The sequence below is a fragment of the Aptenodytes forsteri genome, unplaced genomic scaffold, assembly GCF_000699145.1.
Source record: "Aptenodytes forsteri isolate BGI_AS27 unplaced genomic scaffold, ASM69914v1 Scaffold76, whole genome shotgun sequence".
NCBI classification, from domain to species: domain Eukaryota; kingdom Metazoa; phylum Chordata; class Aves; order Sphenisciformes; family Spheniscidae; genus Aptenodytes; species Aptenodytes forsteri.
Genome location: NW_008794444.1, coordinates 1,356,184 through 1,368,807, shown reverse-complemented (window position 1 = coordinate 1,368,807; position 12,624 = coordinate 1,356,184).

Genomic DNA, 12,624 nt, shown 5'->3' with positions numbered 1-12,624 from the left:
TTAGAGAGGCAAGCAATTTATTTCAAGAAGATTCCCCCCCCCCTTACAAATTATAATGTACTATATCATCATTATAGGATTATGACTATGTCTAGTAAGTAGGAATTTTGGGTGCTGGCAGCTCTTTAAACTTTACTGTGGTGATTTCTTTGCCTGTCCGGAGGCAAAGGCAGGCGGCGAAGTCATGCGGACAGAGAGGGCTGTGTGGCTGCCCAAAAGGAGATGGCTTTTGGAGGTCGGGATGAAAGGAGCTGTTGTGTGTGCACGTCTGCTGCCCGGCATGGGAAGGGCTTGGTGGTCAGCAGGGCTTATCATGTGTCAGCTCTGAGCACAGTTGCTGTCCTTTGATTTTGGGACCAAGGGGTTTGTTTGATCCCCTGGGGTAACGCTCAGCCCTGTGTTGGCCATCATATAGACCAGGGATCCTTTGGGTTTTGAAGTCATGGGATTTTGCAGAAGTGTGTGATCATTCAAGGCAGTGCAAGGCCTTCGTTGTGGTCCTCTCTCTGCCCAAAGGGCCTAGAAAGACGCTGGTGGTGATGCAGATGGTGAAAAAGCAGACGCAAAGAGAGCAGGATAAGACGATAACCACAGATGAGCCATTTTAAAACCAATCCTGCTCCTAGGTGACTTGCACATGCTGGTCATGTTGCGCCTCTCTCATGTGTTATAGGTCCTATGCCGCAAGGGACTGTCCCCAAAGATGATGGGCGCACATGAACCGTGTTGCTTGGCCAGTGGCTGGGTGACTCCTCGGCACCTCTCGCTGCCCACGAGCTGACCGGGTTAGGGAGAATAATGCAGGTGCTGTCTGATACGTTAAAATATAAAAAGCCTTTTGGGTACCTGGGCAACAGGTTGCCCAGAGCTTCTTACCTCAGTTCCTCCACTACCTGCAAAACAGCCCTGCATGGGTTATTTAAATGTAAAGTTCATTTTTCGTGGGTACCGAGCAGTTTCAAAATATGAAAACTCAAAACCCCAATGTCAAATGAAAAAAAAAAAGGGAGTGCTTTCTGTAATCTGCTGATTTTTTCAGTGTCAGTCTCAAGATTTTGGGGGCCTTGGTCTATACTTGAACAACTGCAGTTGGTAAGACTGGATTTGAAGGACTATTATCTGTATATTAAATCTCTGGTATTCATTCATGTGTCATTTGTATGAAAATTGAAGCCACCTTCTCCCTCAGATATCCTGCTAATAGTGTCATTTTAATTTGGGCTTGTTAATGGGCTGTGTAATTTAAGGACAAACCCCTGTGTTTGAAGCATTCCCAATCACTTCAAGTCACTCATCAGTGCTAAGGACTGTCCTGCCTTTGCAGAAGGAGGCAGCTGGAAAAAATAGGGGTCTCCAGAGCCAAACTACAGGTAGATGTCTCCATCTCAAAGAAGGGGTTACGTATGTGCACGTTTGAGTGCCCAAGAAATCAGGGGTCTGTGCATGCTTGTGAAGACGCAGCATGTCTTCGGGAAAGTCTGTCTCCTTGCTGGAACAGCCCTCAAAACCCATGGTGTCGGGGTAAAGAGTTGGGACAAGGGATCAAGTTAGCCATGCCCAGTTTGGCAGCTGATGCTCCAGCTAGGATTTCTTCTCCAGAGATGTTGTCTCTTGGGCTTTTCCTCCCACTGCCTCCCTGATGGTCTGCTGGGCTCCTTGAGCAGGAGGAGGAGAAGGAGGAGGAGGAGGAGGAGGAGGAGGAGGAGGAGGGCTGTCACACAGTGCTTGCTCTTCTGGGGATTTTACAGCACCCGTGCCTGCTCCCTGAGGTTCCTACCGCGTCCTTCTCCTCTGCAGAAGGATCTCACTCTCTCTGCTGCTGTCTGGTCTCATTCTTCCCCCATGGCTCCTACCTCACTCTTGGAAGAGAGGTCCTACATCCCCTACAGCTTTAATTCATCCACTTCTCACTGTGCGAGACACAAGAGCAACATTAAGCACAAGCACACATCTCTACTAATTTACGGTCCAGCTTGGGAACTTTGTGGCTTCTGGATGTTGCTGAGTGGTTTTGCAAGCAAAATAATATCATCCCTCCAGGATTTGGGCCAATAGCTTTATTTTAGGCATTTTTCCCAAGGGGGAAATATAGAATCTACCCTTAAATTCTTCGCTGATACCTGTTCCTTCTGAAAAATGTTGCTCAACTGAGTCATGGGGAGAAGAAATACGTCTAGTTGCAGAGTCAGTTCCCACCACTTGGGATTTATGTCACGGATGTCATTCCATCAGGACGTAGGTGCTGTGGGCACCTCGCCCGCGAGATAGGAAGTTGCATTTATCCTGTTGTGTGCATGCAGAACAGGTATCTTCACGATAAATCCAGTGCCGGTGCCTCACCGGAGGATTTTGTTTCTGTGGTAGGAGGAATCTCATTAACACGAACTTCAGAGGAACCCAGCACTGTCAGCCAGAAGACAACCGCAGCAGTGCTGTCGTCATTTATCAAATGGAGAATGACCTTTGCGATCCATTAGGATGAAATTAAAAGCTTTGGGCTTTAACTTTGTTAAAATGCACGTGGCTGTCTTCTTAGATCTCAGAGCTGGCGCATTGCTGAGATTAATCAAATTGTGCATTTTGCTGGTGCTTAAACAGTATTGTTATATAATTCAATCTCTGCGTGATTTCAAGACAGCAGGCAGAAGAATTACACCGAGCCCGGCTGGGAAATCATCCTGCTGTGGTCAATGGCTGAGGAGGCAGAAGGGGTTTGGAGCCAAGTGCCAACCTAATGTTTTTAAATCGCAGCGCTTGGATTCAAGTTACTTTTGGTCAGAATTAAATATGTGTGTCTGGAAAGCTGTGTGTGTATGCTTGGGAGAGCTCAGCTGAAGGAAATGGGCGCATCTCACTCTGGTCTGCTATTAATCTCCCCATGGGAAGAGGGTGTAGGGGTGCTTTTTTTCTTGTATTTCACTTTGAAAAATGCTGATGTCCCAAGGAAAGGTGGCCATGCTGAAAAGAGGGAGAAGAAGGCATTGCTCCGCTGGCATTACCCATCAGAGCGGGGGCCCACAGAGGGAAGGGCGGCAGGGAGTGGGTGTCTGTGCCTCTGTGCCCCTTCCCCACAGAGGGAAGCGGGGAAGGAGCTGGGATGCCAGTGCAGAGCACGTCTGGAAAATCCTCTTTCCACCAGCTGTTTAAGCAAGATGCCTCAGGACACGGGTCCCTCCTCTTTGCTCACACCTTGTCTCCAACAGTCATCTGCCGACACAAATTCGGCTGTTCCCTAGGAGAAGGAATTGGCTGGATGACCGCGTCCAAAGTGTCGCGGTCAATGGCTCAGTGTCCAAATGGAGATCATTTGGTGGTGTCCCTCAAGGGACTGTATTGGGACCGGTGCTGTTTAATACCTTTATTAATGACACAGACAGTGGGATCGAGTGCACCCTCAGCAAGTTTGCGGATGACACCAAGCTGAGTGGTGCAGTTGATACACTTGAGGGAAGGGATGCCATTCAGAGGGACCTTGACAGGCTTGAGGAGTGGGCCCATGCGAATTTTATGAAGTTCAACAAGGCCAAGTGCAAGGTCCTGTTCCTGGATTGAGGCAATCCTAGTATCAATCCAGGCTGGGGGATGAAGGGATTGAGAGCAGCCCTGCCAAGAAGGGCTCGGGGGATACTGGTGGATGAAAAGCTGGACATGAGCCAGCAACGTGCGCTCGCAGCCCAGAAGGCCAATCGTCTCCTGGGCTGCATCCAAAGCAGTGTGGCCAGCAGGTCGAGGGAGGGGATTCTGCCCCTCTGCTCTGCTCTGGTGAGACCCCACCTGCAGCACTGCCTCCAGCTCTGGAGCCCTCAGCGTAAGAAAGACACGGACCTGTTGGAGCGGGTCCAGAGGAGGGCCACGAAAATGATCAGGGGGATGGAACAGCTCTGCTATGAAGAAAGGCTGAGAGAGTTGGGGTTGTTCAGCCTGGAGAAGAGAAGGCTTCGGGGAGACCTTATTGAGGACTTTCTATACATAAAGGGGGCTTATAAGAAAGACGGAGAGAAACTTTTTGCCAAGGCCTGTAGTGATAGGACTAGGGGTAATGGTTTTAAACTAAAAGAGGTTAGATTTAGATTAGATATAAGGAAGAAATGTTTTACAAGGGTGGTGAGATACTGGAACAGGTTGCCCAGAGAAGTTGTGGATGCCCCATCATTGGAAATGTTGAAGATCAGAGCAACCTGATCTAGTGAAAGATGTGCCTGCCCATGGCAGGGGGTTGGAACTAGATGATCTTTAAAGGTCCCTCCCAACCCAAACCATTCTCTGATTCTAACACCTCACAGATCCTCCTGAGCTCCTTGGCCACCATCGCACGTAGCCTGCACCCAACGGCTCCTTGAGTGTGTCTGGCAGCACTTTCCCTCCCTTTCTTCCCACAAGCTCTCCCCTGCTTTTTTCTGGTCACAGTGAAACCCACCTCCACCCTGGTGGTTGTGTGGGCTGATAATTTGGGACCACCTGTGGCCTGGACAACTTTTGGTGTTCTCACACGAAAGATGAATCTATTTTTCTGCATAACCCCTCCAGTGTTTCTATTTTCCTGGCAATTCACAAGGTGAGGACACTTCTGCCGAGCAATGCAGGCAAGGCAATAAGATCGTGGCGGAAACCTCTTCACCCAGGAGCTGCACCCAACTCTGCAGCCCTGGGTTTTCAGCCATTGCTGCTCCCCGGGAAGTCGGTTCCTGCCATACAGCCAAGTCCCATTCCCAGCTGACTTGCGCAAAGGCAGAACAGGCTTGGAGCAAACAAAACAAACCCATGGAGTCCATGCAGCTGTGTGCGTTAGGTCTGGCGAAATCGGTCTGATGTCTCACCTTACGGGCTTCTCCACGTGGTGGAACTGAAAAACTACGAATGGGTCTCTGGTTAGAAAAACTAAAGTGTTTATCGGTTGTAACCCAACCTGTATTTATTTCGGCGCAGGTCTGTGCAGACGCTTTATGTAAGCCTAAAAAGATCTTTTTTTTCTGATTAATGTATCTGCTTATTTACAAACATAAATTAAATCTAGTTTAGATGTAACAGGGTCTGGTATTGAAATAGCGGCATTTTTGTGTTCCAGCTGGTGTAGCTCAGCTTGCAGATAAGACCGTAATACTTTTGCATAGAGACAAGCCCAGAAGCAAACATATATATACTTGTAGCTTCAATGCAAAAAGTAAGAAAAAGCAATGGCCATGAGTGCTGGAGCCTTGTAAATCAACTGAGCACCATCGGCTGGTCTGACAATAGCTGGACAAAGAGCGGCCGATACCTCAGTGGAAATCAATCCGTTAATGGACAGGTTTCCTTGTCTGTTCCTAGAGTTAATGCAGTTCTCTGCAAGAGAGAGGATCTAAAACAATTAGCTAGAAATACATCCTTGTTTAAGAAAGGTCTTTGGGAAGTGTCTCTTTATCTAAAATTATGTGAGCTTCCAGTCTGCTGGTGACATCGATGCAAATCACCGCTAAAGGTGGACCCAATCCTGGATTTTTGTTATATCAAATATCATGGATATCGATATATAGGATGTGGCTTTTGTTTCTGCGTGCTTGTAACAAGAAGGTTCGGCTCACTCGATTACAAATCCATATGTAAAAGTAATTCCAAGTGTGGACCGTGAATACCTGCAGGAGCTGCGTGGCACCGGATTCGGCATCTCGCTCAGGACTGGCTCCCCTGGGAATGCCTCTGCTCTGAGAAACTGAGCTAGGAGGCTTGAACGAGGAACAAGTGACTAAATATTGACTCAGAAAAAACAAAACTCCCATTTAGATGTAAATGGAAAAGATGGGGGGGTGGAGAAGGAGGAAGGAAACAAAAATACATAAAATAAGAGCCTACAAGCAGAATTATCTTGTTGCAGAATCCGTTTTCCAGACTTGCCTTGGTGAGTTATCGGCAACACTCCACATATTTGTGCAGCCAAATAGCTGCGAGGCACAAGTACATTCTCCAGTAGTAAAATAATTCCCTTTCCTGATAACACCTTCAGTAGGGCTTGGCTGCAATGTGCAAGCGCAATGGCAAAGATTTTGCTCCGAAGGTGGGGGGGACCCAGCGTGCTATTTGTCAGGCAGCTCAAATTCAAAGCAAAAGCAATATATGAACCCAGGAGGGGAGGCTTTCAAAGACACCGAGGTTTTGCCATGGGAGACGGGCACATCGGTGGCTGGGGTACCTTTAAGCACTTGCCTTCACCCTTTCTACATAGTCTGCATCCAAACAGCAAAGATGATAACCGAGAGGTGATGGGAGCGTTTAGGTTCTTAGCGGGACGGTGCCTGGGTACCAGCTCCAGACACAACAAAGGTTTGGGTGTGGAGAGGGCTGGGGAAGAGACACAGGGCAGAAAAATATATTTTTTTCATCTTGCTTCCTGGCTGTGTTGTGGATCGGGGCTGCTCATAGGGTCCTCTAACAATATCAGCATTTGGACCTGAGATGTGCCAGGTGTTGGTGCTGCCAGAGCCAGGTCTGGACACTGGCCTTTCCCAGGACCCACCAAGTCCAGCCTCACCCAGCTCACCTCAGCCAGGCCTGTCCACCCTCTCCACTGCTGACTTCGATTATCTGCAAGCTGACTGTAACCTTACTGACAACTAAATGAATGTGCTCCGTTGCAGATATGAGCACGGACATCAGCGCTGGGCGGCTTCTGAGTTAGAGCAATGGGAAGATCTGATGGGGAAACCCTGCAAATTTAACAGAGTATTTTCTTCTTTGCCAATAACACAAGGTGCACCTTGGTGTGAAGTGTCAACACTTCAGCATTTGCAAAACAGGGTCTGCCAGACCTCTCTGCACGAATGCTAATTGCTTATATGTGGTGAGGCTGCGCAGCCCAACAGACAGACCCAGGAGATTCTGGCCCTGGCCCAGCTCCTCTGTGACCGTCCTGTCTTTGAAAGACGGGTTGTCCATCGGTGCCACCCATCTGCCTTACTTTGGTCAGGGGTTGTCACCCCTGGGTCTGAGGTGTGTGGCTCCAGGAAAGGCTACAGCAAGTTGGAGTAGATCAGATCTGGAAAGGTGGAGTTCACCCCTCTCCCTGCCCAGCAGAATGAGTGCTCAGGATGTGCCAAATTAGGTTAAAACAATGTAATATCCATTGGTTCAGGTTTTTATTTCTCTTCTGTTGACCAAGACAAAGTGGAGCACTTGGAGAGAAGAGTAACTGCGTTTTCAAGGTCGATGGTTTTTCTGAGCTCCAGCAGAATAATAAAACACGAAGAGGCAAAAGTCAAATCTCTGCTACAAAACCCTGAGCCCACGTTGCAAAATCGTGCCACTAGCAGGAGTTCCTTGGCCGCTGCCTACGTCACTCCAAGTGTTCGCATCAAGGGGTCAAACCTTGCAGGGACGTGCTTGCCCACGGTGGCTTGGCTGCAGATGTGAGGGGTTACATGTGTCCTGCCCTCACCAAGCAGAAACACTCCTTGTTTCTCTTTTTTTTCCCACTTGCTGGGAAAATGGGGGAGAGGACAAGAGTCTGTCATCCGGCTGCAAGGGGTCCAGCCGCCGCTTTGTGCTGGAGGCACCAAGACACGAGAAAAATCGGTGCAAGAGCTCAGCCAAGGGACCCTGCTCCCGGCAGGCGCTGTTTATTCCCATCTTGAATTTTCCTGCAGATGAAGAGCAGGTTATCCTTGGAGACGCAACCCAGAGCTGTGCTCGCAAATTGAAATCTTGGGCCCCGCACGCTTGCTGGGAAGCGGCGCATCGGCGGTGAAAGCTCGCAGCATGCTGTGCTTCACGGGGGCACATCTGCAGGGGCTTCGCTGCTTGCAAGGGTCTCTTGCTCCACGGCAGGGGAAAATGTGATTTTCCTGTGGGTTTTTTTTTTTTTTAGTGGAAGGCTTTACAGGCTGGGATTTGGAAGCTTTCCCAGGTTTTGCAAATAAAACTGTGAGTCTGCCTGTGGCGCGTTGGAAGAGGAATCTCAGGAACGTGGGAGCGTTCTCCCTGGAGCCGCTCTAGAGTTTCTTCTCTTGCTGCCTTGAAATACTCCTAAGGCGGTGGTTGTTCTGCACATCTCCATGTGCTGGATACAAAGGAAAAGTGGGACCAAACAGCAATTTTGTTCGAAATAGGCAAAAAAAAAAAAGCAGGATTAGGCCCTGCAGTTGCAGAACAAAAAGAAGAAAACATCAAGCTCATATTCTACGCAGTGAGCGTAGGACAGAATTAATACCAGCAGCGATCCCTGCTTCAGCCATTGCAGTTTGCAAAAGATCTCAGTGCATCCATGTGTCCTGTTTTTAATGTCACCACGCAACGGAGGCTGTCTATCGGGGCAGCTAACCAGCTTCCTAACTCTAATGGGACTTGAGCAAGCCAAGAGATATTCAACGAATGGAGACAAAAGGCTATAGCTGTCTCCCAGGCTGTATGTATTAAACCGAGAGACATTCCTTTCTTGTTGTTCCCCATCTACATGAAGGATATGATGACTAATCATAAAGTTTTACAGAACAAAAGCTTACGGGCATTGTATTCCCTATTTTGTGAGTTAGGAGTTGCAGCCAGTTCAGGAATGTGATGAACCCTGAAAAGAAGAAGTTTTATCTTCTTAACCAAGGACTGAAGCCGCGCAGTACCACCGGCGGGATAATCTATTTCCTCCAGGCTTCTGCCTTAAAAATGTCAAGAAGTTAAAGGGATTTGAGTAAAAATAGAAAACGACATCCTGGATGACGAGGGAAGGCTTTGTATCTGGCAGGGAGCTGGGAAAGGCAGGAAGGTACCAGGCAAAGCCCAGCACTGGTGGGGAGCTTGAATCACACGGGGACCTTCGGGCTGGGATGGGAGGAGGGTGAAGAAACGCTGTGGAAAGTCAAAAATCTACCCTGGCCCTTTTTCTGGGGGAACACGGGGTTATTTCTGCTTGTTCTTGCTACTCTGCCATGCACATGGGGTCAAAATGAGATGGGGGCCAGGGCTTGGGCTTGGTCTCGGGGCTGGTGGGGTGGAGGTGGAGTACGAAGCACCTTCTGCTTCCCACGGCAGCACCGGCGTGCACGGCAAACCCCTTGATTTATTGCACATGGGCCTTCTCGGCAAACAGGAGCTCTTGAAAATTTCCTTTCGAGTAGCAGGGGATGGGGCAATGTCGGCAACCCCAGGATGGAGTTGTGGGGCCGTGGCGAGCTGAGCGGTGGCATTTTTCCAGGGCTCGGTGCTGAAATATCGTATCAGTATAATTGAGTGAAGAAGACTCGGTCTGTCCTCTAACAGCAAATTAAACACAACTTTGTGGGTTTGGTGGTTTGCTGCCAAGTGCCAATACAGCTCCACATTAATAGCTTATGACAGGATTATTCTCCCTGTTTTTGGCAGGAAGGAGCTCTTTGGCCTTAATCCTGCTTGTGGCTAAGGGAAGAAACGCAGCACGTACCCCGTATTTACCAACGTTGTAACTCCTCACTCCCAAATATCGCTTAAATCCCAAATTTTCAGGGATGAGCAGAGTAGAGCGACCCTGCATCAATCCAAAAACGCCACCGGGTGATGGGGAGAGGCGAGGACCCTTCATACGCCTCCCAGCCGCCGAGCATGGATTACCCTGCGTGGCCGGGGGCACCCATCCTCCCCCCGAAAATATAATATAAGCTGTCAGGTTTTTAAATCGAGGGCTCTTTAAAAATTTATTTATACCTGTAGCAAGCTCAGCATTTAAATTCCTGAAAGGGAAAAAAAAAAAAAAGAAAGAATAGGGTTGGAAATAGAAAAGCAAAAGGGATTTGAAGCAGTAGGTTTAGGAGGGCAAAGTACTCAGCACACAACCAGGTCAAAACCTCTTTGGGGGGCATCTGGATGAAGGCTCCCGCAGCATTAATCCTTTTTAAAAATCACAGACTCCAGCCAGGGACCTCAGCGGTCACAGAGAATATATTTAAATGAAAATCTCCAAATTACACATGTAAAGCAGTTTTTTGGGAAGCCCAGCATCCCACCCTTCCCTGCGCTTGCAGCGATGAGGAACCAGCCAGAGAAGCTTCAAGAGCTTGATTTTGGGGAAAGCTGAGTTGCCAGCGCTAGCAACTGAGCTTCACTGAAGTTGTGAACTGACAGCATCGCTGGAAAGAAAAGCAGGGTTTTTCTCCAAGAAGGAATTTTCAAAATTTGTCCCTAATTGTCGAAGTTTTGACTGGGTATGTCAGAATTTGCTGGTTTCTGTGTGGGCAGCGGGGCTGGGCTGGCGCTGGAGGCTTTTGGACGGGCCAGTGCTGGGGCTGGGGGAGGACAACAAAGACACGTGTGTGCAAACCACCAAAACCTCCAGGAAAAATGAGGGCAGCCTTGAATTTTTATAAGGAGGTCGGCACAGCCATTGCTTTGTGCTTCCCATGGAGCTGAGGACAATGTCCCTTCTCACTGTTACACATTTGCAAAGAGGAGGAGGGGGAAAAAAATGTCAAACTTTGTCTCCTTCGCCCTGACCGTGCCAGCCATGCCCTGTGGGCACAGAGGAGGTGATGGGGTGGCCGGGGTAGAGGTGACACCCCACAGCACCGAGCTCCTGTTGGTGCGTCCATCAGTGCTGCACAAAGCCGATGCGAATTTTGGGAGGCAGAAGTGTTTATCTCGACTCGACTTCATGCTGGAAACTGCGTGGAGTAACCAGGAATCAAAGCATGAATAAATAACTACAGGGGAAAAAAAAAAGAAGCCCAAAGCCCCCAGGATGCTTGAGTCTGCTTTAAAGATCTCACGTGGCACGAAACAGAGACATCTGCACTTTTTCTGTGTTCCCTTATCTTACCAAAACCACAGAGGAGAATTTACCCACACGGCCACAAACATTTCTGAGAGGATCCAGGCAAACACACACTGAAGTATTTAAATGTAGGACCACGCTCGGTCAATGACCTTTGCATAATTAGAAACTCTTTCTGTTTCTGATCATGGAAATGGCCCGTGGCTTCTGCCTTTGTTTTGCTTGCTATAGCCTCCATATGCTCCCTTTGCACCCTGAAATTATTGATCAGCAGTGTGTCTCAGACGTAAAGATTTATAAGCAGTGATGGCGGGGTTGGGGGTCCCAGGTGGTGGACTTGCAGGTCACCGAGGTTTTGGCTGCTGCAGATGGGACAAGCAGAGGATTTAGCTGTGTAGGGCCTCGCTAATGAGTTGCAAGTTGGGCCAGTTCTTGAAGGAGGAGGCTTCATATGGCTCCGTTCCCATCTGTTCCCAAAAATCAGGCTAACAAAACACAGAGTAACTCCCCACTCTCACACAGGGCTGTCACAGCCTGTTCTTCCTCATAAAGATGTCAGCGTGTTCCTACCGTCGGCTTCATCACGTGCCTGGAAATCAGTGGGTTTAACAGCCCGCGGAGAAGAAAATGGTACGTGTCTCTTTTTCTCAGGGCGGGTTTGGGATGTTCGTCGTATAATCAGCTTGGCAGGGGGCTGTAAATGCGGCCAGAGGGCCACCTTGCATTGCTTTCACCCTTTGGAGAACCGGAGTCGTAAGACCCTATCCTTCACCTATTAAGCCAATGAGATTTCGCCACCAGCTCTACGGTTCCTTACTATCCAGACGTGGATTTATAAGGTTGCTTTTGCTTTCCTGGATGCTTTGATTTGAGTAAAACATCTGAACTGAGGAGTCCTGCGTTCCAGAAGGCAGATGGCGATTTTTATTAGCAAGTGGTTTCCTGCTCTTTCTATTCCTTCAATAATGTATTTTCTGTGGCTGTAGTTGGATGTATGCTATATATATGATCGTTAACACTTAGCAATGAATTCATGTTGATTTTCTTCCAGCTCAAAGACTTTTTTCATTCATCTTCTGTCTCTTAATGGCAACAGCAGGTATATATGTGCTCTTTTTGTACAAAAAAAAGTCTCGCAATCTTTTCATAGCTTCTTCTAGTGTTTCCATACAAAATCTTCCCTAATTTAACGTAACTAGTAAATCTCAGCAACGCATAACAGTGCCTTTTCCCTGTCCGAAAGGTGAGGAGCTCTCAACCTCTACCAGCTCGGCTCCTTTGTTGGGGAAAGACATTATCTGATGAGGTACGAGGCATCTTCATCTCCTAACGATTCCAGCGAAAGCCAGTAGCAATCAGGGCGCTACCAGAATTGCATTTCTCAGCCATTACCTTATTGCTGTCAAATAAAATTTCAGCCATCCATCTGCTAAAGAGCCCATGATAATGACAACTCGACCAGCGTCTCGGCCGATCCTGACAATAGCGAGCCTTTCAGCTTACAAAGCTAACGACTTACTAATTACCCATACCGAGCAGGTGTAGGAGTGACCATCAATACCCATCTATATAGCGAAAGCTCCCGCGACCGGGAGGAAGGCAGCGCTCGGGGTTTCGGGAGCTGCAGTTGCAGGTTGATTTACACAATAGCGAGCCTTTCAGCTTACAAAGCTAACGACTTACTAATTACCCATACCGAGCAGGTGTAGGAGTGACCATCAATACCCATCTATATAGCGAAAGCTCCCGCGACCGGGAGGAAGGCAGCGCTCGGGGTTTCGGGAGCTGCAGTTGCAGGTTGATTTACCAGGATGTCGCAGGACGTCGTTCCTTTTGCCACCTCTTCCTGACATCTGTGCCCAGCTGCTGGTCGGGTTTTTTGGTGGGGTGTTTGGTTCTTTTTTTTTTTCTTCCCCCCC